Here is a 14,430-nt window from a genome sequence, read left to right on the forward strand (position 1 = left end):
TAGTGAAACTCCCGAATGGTACTGGTACTCGCAATCCCCAGAATATAACGAAGGCCTTTAAAGACTTTTACACTGATCTTTACAGCAAGGCCCCTGACCCACCCCACTCTCAACTCCACTAGTTTCTAGCCTCTATTCCTCTCCCTAAACTAACTGATGACCAGGCACTATTGGATGACCCTATATCGGCAGAAGAAATAGAACTAGTCATTAAAGACATTAAGAGTAGCTCCGCACCTGGCCCAGATGGCTTTTCGATCCCGTACTATAAATCCTTCAGTCCGATCCTGGCCCCCTACCTAGCAAGGCTATTCAATGATCTTTGCACGAACCCACAACTAGATACCTCCCTCAATGCGGCATATATTGCGTTAATACCCAAGCCTGGCAAAGATTCTAGCGAGGTTAGTAATTATAGACCGATTTCGCTTATAAATAATGACCTCAAAATACTGACAAAGATATTGGCTAACATACTTTCCTCCTTCATTGCCCAATATATTAATAAAGACCAGGTAGGATTTATCCCGGGCAGGCAAGGTCCCAATCAAATTAGACGCACTATTGATGTTATCTCATTGTTGCAATCAGGATGGGACAGGGGCCTGCCCCAGGAGGGTGTTCTCCTTTCTATCGATCTGCAGAAAGCCTTTGACTCTATTTCTTGGTCATACTTGTTCTCTATATTAGATACTTGGGGTTTGGGAACACGGTTTGTTAATATCTTGAAAGCGTTATACTCCAACCCCAACGCTAAAGTCAGATTCCAAGGCTGTTACTCAGAATCTTTCCAGATATCAAGAGGTACCCGCCAGGGCTGTCCCCTTTCCCCCCTCCTGTTTGCGATTGCAATTGAAACACTAGCCGTAGCTATCAGAAATGACACTAACATTCATGGAGTTCACTGTGCCCAGGGCACTCACAAATGTGATTTACTCTTATTTATCATGTCCCAGCTGATTTCCCTTCCCAATGTGTGTAGGCTTTTAACAACGTTCCGAACTATTTCCGGACTACAAGTGAATATGGCCAAATCAATGGCTCTGAACATAAACATGCCCCCCCCCCCTCCCCAGTGATAGCTAACCTGAAAGATCATTTTCCATTCGCATGGAGCGAACAGTCTATACCTTACTTGGGGGTCACCCTAACGAAGAAAACAGACCAACTATATAAGGCTAACTATCCCCCACTCTACTCTAAACTAGAATCGGACCTCCAAACCTGGTCACACTTACCTATCTCTTGGATAGGTAGGGTACATGTGGTCAAAATGACCCTTTTACCCCGTATCCTGTATTACTTTAGATCACTTCCTATTCCCATCAATAGCACTCATCTTCGCAAGTTCCAGTCTCGAATCCTCAAGTTTGTTTGGGGCTCAAAAGGCTACAGATTTTCTAAGGATATATTATTCAGAACTAGATCACAGGGAGGGCTAGGACCTCCTAACCTGCAGTGGTATTACCAAGCAGCACAGTTGGCGCAGATATCAGTCATATATTCTCGTGGGGTAAAACCTGACTGGGTCAATATGGAACGTCAAGCGGTCCCTCTCCATACTAACTGATGTGGTGTCAAGCAAAGTATCGTCCAGCAATTCTAGCACCTACTCTCTTACACTCGTTCTCTCTCTGGGACAGGCTCCGAGGTAAACCTGAAATCACCTCCCCCATACGACCTCTGGCTCTCTTGTTCCAAAACCCCAATTTCCCTCCGGGCCGGAATATTACCTCGTTTAAATGGTGGCTAGATAAGGGGTTGTATAGAATAGGACACTTCTTTACAGGATCGGGCCCGATCTCCCTTTCGTACTGCAAATCTAAACTAAAAAAAAATGCCAGCTACTGAACTATTCCGCTTTCAACAAATTTCCCATTTCCTTTCTTCCATCTGGAAATCCAACGTCACTTCTCCTAGGGTAACACCATATAAGGCGTGGTGTGGTAATGTCATGGAGCAGAGGGGTGGTATCTCTGCGATCTACGGGTCACTTGCCGATAACAGTCAGAAACCTAGTTATGCCAGAGCATGGGAGGGTGACTTCTCGCAGGAGTGGGGGAAACAGTCGTGGTCCTCTGCCATGACTGCGGCTTATAAAGGTGTACTGAATGTCTCCCTTATTGAGGCAAGTGTCAAAGTCCTCACTAGATGGTATATGGTGCCTGAGAGAATTCATAAATTCTACCCGGCTTCTTCCCCGCCCTGTTTTAGGGGTTGCTCCCTCCTGGGCTCTGTCGTTCATATGTGGTGGGACTGCCCCAAAATACGGGGCTTCTGGAATAAAGTATTCAATATCATCAGGAAAGCCACGGGTCTATCTATTGTGCAGTCACCACAGATTGCTCTGCTTAACATGCCTACTCTGGGCGCATCCAAATTTCAAAAACGTTTTATTCACTTCATTCTTCTGGGAGCCAAAATGACCATAGCCAGCGCTTGGAAGTGACCTTCAGTTTCCATACTGCGTGCTAAAAGAAAAATTTCCTGGATCATGTCGCAAGAATTGTTAGCTAGCAAACTCCTGCATACTTACCATATCTTTGAAGTGGTGTGGGAACCATGGGCTGAGTTCACTAAAACCCCATTGCATGCTCTGCAGCACTAGTTTGATCCTTATTGTTCTTAGGAACCTATCAGGAAAACTCCTTCCTATCACTTTTTCTCTCTAAGACCTCATTCCTCTGTACTAGAATCACACCCTCTTTATCATGGTCTTATCCTTCCTCTGTTCTCTCTTTTAATAACCTCTTTAACTCTCCTTTCTATTCCTTTCCCACCTTTTGTCTCTTCTCTTTCTCTTCTCCACACAATTTTCTCTTAAGCATACCATGCTTGTTGTGAAGTTTTTGAGACGCTAGTTGCTCCCTACCTTCACGGTATTGGAAGCCTTCTCAACTCGCAGGGTTGCATATTACTCAATAGCATTTTGATCTAAATTAATAACTTTATGGCTCTCTTTTATATGGGTAAATCATTAATACCTCAACTTGGTTTGCCAGAGCTGAGTTATGGGGAGCCGGGGTTGCCCTATCTCTCCTAAGGGGACAGTCTTAGCCCCCAGTATGGGTCTCCTTGGGATTGGGCGGGCCTCTCCGGATCTCCATTTCACGGCGCATAACTTTTCCTCTGCGCCTTTCGAATTGTGGAACATGTGAAGACCACTTGCTTACTTACACTTTGAAGTTTTCGAGAGTTGCATGTATTCTGCTTAGTATGTTTCAATTTGTCAAATATTTGCTTCTAGTGCATGGTTCATAATGCTTGTTTTGTATCTGTTCTATTATATTACAAATAAAAATCTTTTGAAAGTAAAAATGTCAGTTAGGGGTCCGATCTGTCCGCCGCAATGTCGCAGTCCCGCAAAGAAAAATCGCAGATCGCCGCCATTACTAGCAAAAAAAAAGGAAAACGATAAAAATTACATAGATCTTTCCCGTAGTTAGTAGATGCAATAACTTTTGCACAGACCAATCAAAATACGCTTATTGCGATCTTTTTACCAAAAATATGTAGCAGAAAACAATTTGGCCTAAAATGTTAGAAAATTTTGATTTTTTAATTTTTTTTTTTTGGGGAATGTTATATAGCATAATGTGAAAAATATTGTTTTTTCTTTTCAAAATTGTTGCTTTTTTTTGTTTATAGCGCAAAAAATAAAAATTGAACAGGTGATCAAATACCACCAAAAGAAAGCTCTATTTTTGGGGAAAAAAAAGGACATCAATTTTATTTAGTTACAGTGTTGCACCTGTCTGTTAAAGTAACGCAGTGCTGAATCGCAAAATATGGCCTGGTCATTAAGGGGGCAAATCCTTCCGGTCTTAAAGTGGTTAAAAGTGCACAATTTCTTCAAGTACAATGCTTGGGGATGAACTACAACCAGCCTGTAAAGATTTGCACTTGTATGATGTACTAACGCAAAAGCGGCATTTACATAGAAAAATAATTAGAATAATTTGTTAGTAAATTAGAAAGTTTATTCTGTTTGAAAACCAGCAGTTGGGGATTTACTTTAACATCTATGTAGACTGTAAAGGGAACCCCATGTAAAAACAACAAAAAAAAAAAAAGAAAATCCCATCTCCTTCTAAAAGTAGAAGCCTGGTATGGATTTTAGGGTGAAATCCCATGCACAAAACAAAAAAATGGAATGGCATTCCCCCAAAATCTATAGCAAAAATTTAGCCAAGCATGCAGCCTGGCTGGTCAAGAGAGGTGAGGGTAGTAAGCATGTGTTGCTCCCCACTCCTGAACTACACCAGGCCACATGCCCTCAACATGGGGAAGGTGTCCGCACCTAGGGGCACCCTGGAAATTCACTTGTCCCCATGTCAATAGGGACAGGCCATCATATCCACATCCCTGACCCGGTGTATGTGGTGTTCTACTAGAGGGGGCTTATTTGAATCTGGAAGCCCTCTTTAACCTAAAGGGGCCTCAGGATACCGGACATCCCTACATGAATTCTCTACAATCTCCAAAATTAATGCCCCAGGTGTACAAAAAACAATGTCTCACAATGTCCAAAAACAACATTCCACAAAATAAATTCCCATGATGATCCCCTCCCACCAATTATCTCAACACCAATAACAGTAATGCTTCAGTGCTGTCCTTCACAGTGGGATAGTGGTTGCTAGGGCTGAATCCTTGGCCCCATTCACTGCCAGCCAGGGGAATCTTTGGCCAGAACCTGAATGTAAACAAAGGAGCCTGGAATGTTGGCTGATGTTATTGACCAAATATATCCACATGGCCAGAGTTTATCAATGATGTCAGCCAGCACGCCTGGCTCAACTACTTACATTCACCTTTATGTGGCTAGTGAAGTGTGATTGGTTTCTAATGGGAAGCTGACATTCCTTAGTGGTAGTAACTTCGTCACTAATGAATGACTTCCTGCACCGCCAGAGGATTACTGTGGTGGGTAGGCAAACAGACCATTTTAAAAAATATAGGAATCCTGCGCTGTGTGTATATTAAAAATTAAGATCAAGGCAGCTGACACATAAGGAGTACACACAAATTACAGCCAAAATACTGTATGTTCTGGCGTATAAGACTACTTTTTAACCTTAAAAAAATCCCCCAAAAATGGGGGGTCGTCTTATACGCCGAGTATAATATCTCCAAGGTAACCTAAGTATAAGTATTACCGGTAGATGTAATTTCTCAAGACGCTGGCTGTGTGGGAATCCTGTACCGGTATACCGCATGTACTGTAGCTTCGGCTACATACGGTGTACCATGCTGAGCCAATCGGGGAGAGCGATGTATTCTATTATTGAATGCAAAGCCTGTTTGGATTGGCGGAGTAACATCAGCCCGCCTCTCTGACTCTACCAATCCGAGAAGGCTTTGCATTCAATAGTAGAATACATCGCTCACTCCTCGGAAAAATGGCCGTGATATCACTTCTGGTTGCAGAGATCCGGCGATATTGGAAGTGCCTGTAATATGGGGACACCAAAAGCTATTTATTGAGGCAGACATCATGCCAAAGGGACCCCTTGACAACGTCCTTTCGGATAAAACAATTCAGGGTGTGACACTTTGACATTGACTTCCTGCTGCTGAGTGATTCCGGGTCGCCAGCAGCACCTTATGTGAGTTTTATGTTTTTATGTTTTTGCACTTGTGTAATTTATCTATGGAATAAACCATACTACACTATGAAAATACCTCTTGGCTCTGGGTGAGCTTTGTTTCTCAGTGAGAACTCGATTTGAATGATTGGTGACACCATCCACTGTGCAATTTCCAGAGGGACTTCCATATGTGTTTTGAAGCCTATTTGCTGCTGTAATGGCAGCCTCTTTATTCGGTGAGTTTGCACTCTTTCCATTAGTGGCGGTACGTTTGTTTGGACACCATTGCATTGCTACCTGCTCACTGGATTGGTGATCTTATCCTAGACTACTTTTCGCATAAAGGAACAACCTCTTCTACACAATATATATGGACTGTCGTTGTAGTCTATGACTATATTTTTTCACTGTGTTAACATTTTTTATGCTTGCATCTAGTTTAATTCTCATAAGGCGCTACACTTTTGTTTATTAAACAGACCATTTAGTTCACCTATTCACCAAAGAGAGGGCAGCTTGAGTTCAGGGTGAACTCTGCATCATCCTGAACTTGAACTTCATCCCTATCTGGATCAGCTCAGTAGCAGTGTAGATATTATAGTATTTTAAATTTATGTTTGCATATGACAAGGAGCATCCAGGGCAGAGGATGAACTAATGCCCCGTACACACTATCAGATTATCTGAAGACTTTTGTCTTCAGATTTACCTTTTCTATGTAGTGCAAGGGCCTGCTGGATTGCATACAAATTGAAAGTGTTTAGGTTTGACCTCATATTATATGGTTTTGGTAAGTCTGCAGACAAAAGTCATCAGATAATCTGATGGTGTGTACAGGGCATAAGACTGGGGTACCATTAAAGTTTGTGTGCATGTAAAGACAGGCATCCTATACTTTGGACAATATAGTGGAAGTTAGAATTTCTGCGTTTGCATCCCCTTAACAGGGACAATTATTGGCAGCTGCAAACCAATTGTTTCACACAAATTGTTCCAATCACAAGTAATTGTTGCATGCACTGTATGTATGTATACTGTATATATATATCTGTGTAGTGGACATTTGTATGTGAGCTATGACTAAGCGTTAAGGAAGTGTGAAACGCATTAGCTGGTGATGCTGTTCCACTCTATTTGTGTTTTTGGAAAAGATTTTGCTGGACGTACGGTCAACCAGAATTATTTTTGCTCATTCATACTTTTGCTTTAAGCTGGATACACACTATACATCTTTTGTTGTTAGATTTCCTTTAGATTTACCTTCAACTATGTAGTACAAGGTCCTGCCTGATTGCATACACATTGAAAGTGTTTAGGTTTGACCTCATATTATATGGTTTTGGTAAATCAAAAGGAAAAAGGCTACAGAAAATTGTATAGTTTGTATCCAGCTTTAGTCCCTAGGGTTCAATATTGAGTTGGCCCACCCTTTGTATGTATGTACGCTGTATGGAGAAAGCAAGGTCCATAAAGACAAGGATGAGTGAGTTTGGGGTGGAAAAACTTGGCTGGATAGAACATCTTTAGGATGAAGAAAAGCGGAGACTGCGAGCCAGACCTTCTTGTCCAACATCAATTCATGATCTCACAAATGCACCTCTGGAAAAATGGTCAAACATTCCAATAGACACACTCCTAAATCTTGTGGATAACTTTCCCAGCAGAGTTGAAGCTGGTATAGCTGCAAAGGGTGGGCCAACTAAGTATTGATTCTACAGACTAAGGTTGGAATGCCATAAAAGTTAATGCACGTGTAAAGGCAGGCACCCTAATATTTTTGACAATATAGTGTATACTGTATAAAAGATATAAAACATCATCTAAATCATTTAAAGAACAGACTAAATACAAAATAAGAAAAACTAGACAAAAAAGTTTACTGAGAACTAGATAAATATCTATTATGTTGAAAATTAACATGCATTGCTGCAAAACAGCCCTTGGTACTTTTAACCTGAGCGCACGTGTTTTTCCAATGTACCAACAACACATAGATGGTTCAAAGCTGTGCTTTGTGGTTCACTTAACACAGATCCATTTTGGTGCATTGGAGTGCCATTCAAAAAAGGATAAAAATGAATGCACTACAACACAATATTAAAATGTGAATCTGGCTTTAAATGTCAACTAATCACATGGATTTGATATATTGCTTAGGTAATTCAATTCCAACACTGCAGAATGTTATTTCTATTACCTTGACAGTCCAGGTACATGAAGAATCTAAAATCCAGCGTACTATTTTCCAGTAGCAGCAAATAGGATATTCCTAGAAGTTGAAACACAGGAGTGCTGGACACATTACATAAATTAACCTTCATCTGTGAAGATGGTTATGTCGCAAATATTATCTAATTTTTGTTTCAAGCTTGACAGTCATTTTCTACAAGCTTTAGTCAACCTTCCATAGCAACTACATAAATATCAAACTGCTAGTTCATTTTATAGGGTTCTACATGATATTGTCAAAGAAATGAAGAAACTTCAGCAAATGTAAGTCTCCTGTCTCTTCTTTTATGGTGTGTTAGATATCCCTAACAATGAGATTTCAAGACAAATGCTGTACAGCTGGGGAATTTATTAGTGTACTTTTGATAAAACCACTTACAACCTTTCCCAAATACTACATTTCTCAGAGCAATTAAAGTCAAAGTAAATGTGACAGGCGGGTTTCTGGGATGTGAAACACTTGCAAAATGGCATAAAACGAAGGAGGCATAAAACTGCTGGCATTGAGGTTTTATGCAGATCGAGATGTCTTGCAGTTTCTTTTTCTGTAATCAGCTGTAACATAGTCCTAGTTGAAACAAGCTGTGTTTAAACTATAAAATATACTCCAGTCTGAATGCTGTAAGTGCATGAGTCATTCAGCACTCACTACATGCACATTTCTATAATGTTTACTTTATTCCTTTAAGACATTAAAATATTTTGAAATAAAATACCATTTTATCAAAGAGGTTTTTTTTTTTTTGTACTGGTAAAAGGAAACCTATCAGCAAAGAAATATGGTATTTAGCTATTTCTTATTTGTTTTTAAAGACGCTGAATCCAAAGCTATTGTACTTATACTTGCTTTGTTAGCTTTCAGTCACTATCACAAGCAAGCCGTATCTAAATTCAAATTCTGCGTTCACGTTCCAGGACAGTGACTCACTAGTTACTGACACCAGAATTATGGTAACAGGCCCCATATCGTACCTGCACCAGTCATTATCAATATTAAAAAAAATTGGATTTCACATATTCATTTCATAGTCCCGGACACTGCTACTTCAGCAATCTCCACTTGCTTTGAGGTCCTGCACCAAGCAGCCTGCAATTTGAACAAGGTCTTGAAAATATGGGAGGTTGGCTGCTCAACACAGACACCATTCAGAAAAGGCTATTCACAGAAGGCTTTGCATTTTCTGAATGAATGAAAAATGTTCTTTGAATGAGGGGGAGAGTGTGACACACCTCCCCACCTCATCCAATCAGAGAACATTTTGCATTCATTCAGAAAATGCAAAGCATTCTGTGAATAGTGCCTGTGCTCAGCAGCCAACCACCTGCATTTACAAGGCATCAGGATAGCCACTCAGTACGAGATCTAGAAGTAAGTGGAGATCACTGAAGTAATGGATGTCATATACATTCTCTAGTTACAGTATCTCACAAAAGTGAGTACACCCCTCACATTTTTGTAAATATTTTAATACAGTATATCTTTTCATGTGACAACACTGAAGAAATTACACTTTGCTACAATGTAAAGTAGTGAGTGTACAGCATTGTACAGAAAGGAAAAGGAGTCAAATCCTGGAAACCTATCCCTCCATATCTTTTAATGCCCCTCCTTTGCTTCTGACCACAGACCATCAGAACAGGTAGCACACGCAGTATGTTTAACCTGCAATTTGTTTGCAGTTTTCCACTTTAAAAAAAACATGAAGATCTATAAATTAAGAATAGCTGAGTAATTCTAAAAATTGTATTTTTTTATTCCTTATATACTGTATGAAATAAAGATACAACCAGTAGATTTAGCTTTTTTATAATGATGTTTAGGTGTGAACAAGTAAATAACATTTTGGTTTACACATGGTTACCCAAAATAAGAACTGTTAAAATTTCGATATAATGCATGAGATTGGATTCTGAAAGGTGTAAATTGAACTTGAAAATAAAATTCTTTATTAGACTCAATATTTTATTGGTATTACACACAGTATGCCGTGAAAATTGCTAAAAAGGTATAGAAATTGTATATTGGGCTTCAATAGCACATGGTTCCTCTAGGTGATGAAATGTTTCTCCTAGAATCTGAGCCCATAATAGCATGTTCATTGCCATATTAACAAACTGGCTCTAATGTGTATGAATGTGATTGTAAAAGTAAGGGACGTTAGATATTAAAGTGTTTGTAAAGAAAAAACATGTCATACTTACCTGCTCTGGGCAATTATTTTGCAGGGAGCAGCCCCGATCCTCCTCTTCTTGGTCCCCTGCCAGTGCTCTGGTCCCCTTCCTCTTGTCGAATGCCCCCATAGCAAGCTGCTCGTTCAAGTGTGCTCATTCCCGAGTCTGCTCTCTGACACACAGAAAGTTCTCCACTCCCTCCTCACTGGTTGTGATTGATGGCAGCCAATAGCTTCTACTACTGCATCTCAGCCAATGAGGAAGGAAAAACCTGGGAGAGCTACTGCTCTTGTGCACATTGCTGGATTGAGATTGGGCTAGAGTAAATATTAGGGGGGCTTAGGGGTGAGCTGCGCTTTGAAGGATTTTTACCTTCATACATAGAATGCATAAAGGCAAAAAACCTTCAGCCTTTAGAACCACTTTATGCTCATTCAGGGAATTGATACTGTATATATGATGCTATTTGTTCTGTTAAACAATAGATCCATTTTTAACCAAATGGGAAATACCGGTATATACATAATAAATAAACAGTGGAGCTTTTGAGGTAAGTGAAGACATTGGCTAAAGTCTAAAAGACTACAGCATTTTAGGAAAACAGAACTTTGGGGCTGATGTAGTGTAATTGCGCAAATAAAACATCCACCCAATTTGCACCTTTTTTTTTTTACCCCAAGGAGTTACAAGCTGAGTCATTCCCCCCATGTAGCCCACCTTTTCTTTTATGTGAGCTGTGGAACTAGAATAACCCAGCCCACAACTTATTGGAGTTAAAAAAGAGTGGAAGTTCAGCCAGAGATGAGTTTGGGGGATACCCAAGCTCATCTTTCTATCATAAGGAATGTATTGCCCTTTGTATATGAAGCACCCTACAAGGTAGGTGCTAGGCAAAAGTATAGTGCGCCTTGGCTATCTAACAGCAGGTCCATGATTTTCAGCTGGCTGTCATGTCTCCGAGGTGTTGCTGTTGAGAATAGGGAGTCTCCCCACTGACTCCATGAGAGGGCTCTCATTAGGCAGTGGAGGAAACCCAATCAGTGGCACATTTGGGCTTGTATCTACCCCAGAAAGGCAGATTCTGCCGCACAGGATTCTGGGAGTGGGTATAAGTTTGAAGGGAGCTCATGACACAGTGTCTTTGGTGGGAAGCAGAGTCCCAGGAGGGAGAGTGAGGCTGTCTCTCCTCCTGTCAGAATGATCGGGTGTCCCAGGCGGCTTGCCTGAGGGGACAGAGAGCTGGGCTGAGCTGAGCTGCAGAGAGGATCCGGTGTGCCGAGAACCAGCGAAGCAGAGGGGGTCCAGTTTCAGGAAAGCATTCCAAGTTTGTGAGTACTGCAAACTGCCCCTGGGGGTCTGCCTAGCAAGAGGAGACCGCTCCTGAAGGTCCAAGGGATCCAGGAGGTAGCTAGCGGTAAAGAGGGGGTGCCTAGTGAGAGGACCCTGAAGTGTCAGAGGGGGTGCCTAGTGAGAGGACCCTGAAGTGTCAGAGGGGGGTGCCTAGTGAGAGGACCCTGAAGTGTCAGAGGGGGTGCCTAGTGAGAGGACCCTGAAGTGTAAAAGGGGTGCCAACGGTTGGGCCCTGAAGAGTTAATGTGTACAGCGTGCAGTGTGCAGTGTACAGAGTTGAGAGTTGCAATAGCACCAGCAGTTACAAGGAGCTACCTCAGTCAGTGAAGGGCTGGATGGAGTTGTTCACAGGACATTTGAGGCAAACAGAGTGTCAAGAGTCAAGTCTTACTACAGTCCAGGATCTTTTGAGTTAACCAGAGTGTTAAAAGCCAAGTTCTAGTACAGTTCAGCAAGATAGCAGTTTTCAAGCGCTTTGGTCAGCATCCAGCTGGCGTCAAGAGATCGCTAACAGACATTTTTCTACAGAGTGTCCCAGTTTACCTAGTTGAGCCAGAGGAGTATCCCACTCATTCCCTTCTCCCATCCCAATTATAAAATAAACAAAACAAACCAAAGATGCCTGAATGGTCATTGTCTCAAATCTCACACTTGGGTATTCAGCTTAAATGGGCTGAAGGTGTTACCGGTAACAATGGCAGGCAGACCCATATCAGGCTCAATGCCTGGAAATCCTGCTACATATATATATATTTTGTTAAATTTTCCATACATTTACCTGTCTTTTCCTAACTTTTCCTGTTAAAAAAAGGTTGTTGTTTACAGAGCTTGGAAGCTCAAGCGAAAATGTACGCACCCAACTTAACCACTTCAGCTCTGGAAAATGTACCCCCTTTCATGACTAGGTCATTTTTTGCGATACAGCACTGAGTTATTTTCACCTAACAATTGCACGTTGTGTGATGCTGTACCCAAATAAAATTGATGTCCTTTTTTTTCCCCAAATAGAGCTTTCTTTTGGTGGCCTTTGACCACCTCTGCAGTTTTTATTTTTTGCGCTATAAACAAAAACAGACCAACAATTTTCAAAAAAAAAAAAACAATATTTTTTACTTTCTGCTATAAAACACATCCAATAAAAAAAAATGTAAAAGGTATTTTTTTTTATAAATTTAGGCAAATATATATTCAGCTTTATATTTTAGGTAAAAAAAATCCCAATAAGCGTAAATTGATTGGTTTGGGCTAAAATGATAGCGTCTACAAATAATGGGATATTTTTATGGAATTTGTATTTATTTATTTATTTTATTTTAATAGTAATGGCGACGATCAGCAACTTATAGCGGGACTGTGATATTGCGGTGGACAGTTCAGGAGCGATCAAAGGGTAAAGGTGTTCCTAGTCTGTGTTTTACTAAACTGTGGGTGCTTGTACTAGGGGAAGGCAGGAACATGGGATCAATGTCTTACCCACTGACAGAACAGTATTCTGCCTTGTTTATATAGAAAGACTGCTGTTCTGCCAGTGTAATGAATAATTGTCGGGTTCTGGCGGACATCAAGTCTGTGGTACCTGCTTATTGGCTCTCGCTGTGAATAACCACAGCAGAAGCGGCGGGCCACCGGTTGTGCACCTTCTTGCCCCAAACCTGGAACTGCTTGATCATGTACTAGATACAAGATCCAGCGTGGGAGTGCCGCCTTGCAGCTATATATATATATATATATATATATATATATATATATATATATATATATATATACAGTATATGGTCAGCAATTGGTTAAAAAGTCAAAAGAGTGACTCATCTTCTTCCCTTCTCTTCACGGTCTACTGTGTCTAAGCAAAAGTATTATTTTTTTTTATTATTATTATTTCTTTGCATTTGATTGTGTATTCTTTTGCAAAGTAACATTTACCCTATTCACTAAATTCTGAAGAAAATTCCTTTGCAAAGTTCAACTTACCTTTAAAATCAGTAAATCAACCCCATTATATGCTTTCCAAAAAAATACATACATGTCTTTGTACACAGAGTGGTTGTTCAGTTATATCACTTCATATAGTATTTCACAATTCCTGGATAGTTTTCTAGCATATCTATGTGGGTTTTGAGTGATTAGCACCAAGCCTTAAAATTAACAAATTGTGACGATGTCACTTAATTTACTAAGCTAAGTGAAAATTCCCTTGTGACCTGAACAGCACACCTACCTTTAGTAAATCAACCCCATTGTGTTTACAAATACTGCTAACTTGCATCTGTACTGCATACTATTGATCTGTATTTGTATTGTGTTCTTTTCACTTGCAATTTCTATAGTCATTCAATTGTAGCCATTTTTTTGGTTTATGTGAAAAATCTTACATGTATAGTTCACTCTTAAAGCGGAGTTCCACTCAAAAGTGAAACTTCCGCTTATCTGTCTTTTCCCTCTCTCCATTGCCACATTTGGCTCCTTTCAGGGGCCCTGTCCCCACTTCCGTCGGACCTCACCCTGGCGAGGTACGTCAGAAGTTCGGCCCCCTCCTCCTCCTTCCTCCTCCCTCTGCTTCCAGGTCAGCTACTGAGAGCAGGGCGCTTGGCGCAAACACAGTAGGGACCCAGCCGTAAAGCCACAAGGCTTCCCTGCCGGGTTACCTTACCGGCAATGGCGGTGGTAGCACCCGACAGCCGAAGTCGGTGCCGACATTGCTGGACTCCAGGACAGGTAAGTGTCCTAATATTAAAAGTCAGCAGCTACAGTATGTGTAGCTGCTGACTTTTCATTTTTTGAAGGGGGGGGGGCTCTGCTTTCATGTTTTTATGTAATTGCTAATCAATGCACTGTTTTAGATGTTCTTTAGATAGCTAACTTAATTTCCAAATAAAATAGTTTGGATTTGTATGGTCTGCTCTGTTCAGCTTCTAATATCTCATAAATAGTAGAGAACGCAGGCTATCAACTGTCTCAGTTTTTCAGTCTCATTCATTTTACAGTTACAGTTGATTCTGAAATGTTATAATAACGTAGAAATCAATCTGGTTGTGATTTTCACAGCCACAAGGGTATTTTAATACATATATACAGTATTTCATTTTAA

This window comes from Pelophylax lessonae (assembly GCF_965119305.1).
Source record: "Pelophylax lessonae genome assembly, chromosome: 4".
Classification (NCBI taxonomy): Eukaryota; Metazoa; Chordata; class Amphibia; order Anura; family Ranidae; genus Pelophylax; species Pelophylax lessonae.